This window comes from Aplysia californica, unplaced genomic scaffold (assembly GCF_000002075.1).
Source record: "Aplysia californica isolate F4 #8 unplaced genomic scaffold, AplCal3.0 scaffold00339, whole genome shotgun sequence".
Taxonomy (NCBI): domain Eukaryota; kingdom Metazoa; phylum Mollusca; class Gastropoda; order Aplysiida; family Aplysiidae; genus Aplysia; species Aplysia californica.
The window spans coordinates 357,168-358,214 of NW_004797609.1; positions in this window are offsets into that span (position 1 = coordinate 357,168).

Below are 1,047 nucleotides of genomic sequence, written 5' to 3' on the forward strand. Positions count from 1 at the left end.
AAGAAGAAGAACAACAACAACAACAACAACAACAACAACAACAACAACAACAACAACAAGAAGAACAAGAAGAACAAGAAGATTTTTATATAACATAAACATAATTCATGGCTGTGATGACAACATTATTGATTGTTTCGTTCTTCAAAATAAAGATCTTAATTCTTTTTGCTGAACATTTTGAAACAATTTCATCGTTGTTCCTCCAATTTGTTCAAGAGGCACCCCACTCCCTGGAGCTAGAGTTAAAAGACAAATGTGAAGAATGCAGACAAAATGAGTTACTTTTCGAATTCTGATCCTATGGACACAGATATTTATTATATCAAAGTTATAGTTTGGGTTGAAATAATTTAACATACGAAAAGGTTAAAGGCAATAAACTTGGAAAAAATAAATCAGTTAAACATTTACAAATTTGAGGTGTCTATTTTCGGCCTACATCTCCATTCAAGGATTGCGAGAAGTAACTCATTTTGTCAGCACGCTTCACACATAATGGCATACTGCAATCAACACTTTTTGGTTTTGGGGCTGCTCTAAGAAGGCTATCCCCCAAAAAACAGGAGTAAACTTTCTTTTATCCGCCGCTTATACCCTTTTGGGCGTCTCTGTCTTAAAATTATTTCCCCCCCCCCCTTTTCTCTCTTAATTTTCACGTACTTTCTTTCTTGGTCCCGCTTCCTTTTCAACGGTAATCAGACAGTCCAAGTTTTGGTATTCTCCACCTTGTCATGAAAGTAATAAGTTCTGGTTCTTTGTCTTTCAGGAGTAAACAGTCCGCCAAAGAACCATCTACGGAAACACTGAACATTTCGACCACGATACTGGCTGGACTTAGTTCGTGAAGTCTGCAATACCGTACCCAACTTTACAGAAGCCGGAGTAATGGTCATTTGTTTCTTCTTGATCAAAAACAGTCAACTTTCTCTTCTTTGTGCTTAGAAAACTGTGCGTTTGCAGCTGCATGATCTGTCTGTCTGTCTGTCTGTCTGTCTGTCTGTCTGTCTGTCTGTCTGTCTGTCTGTCTGTCTGTCTATGCCTCAA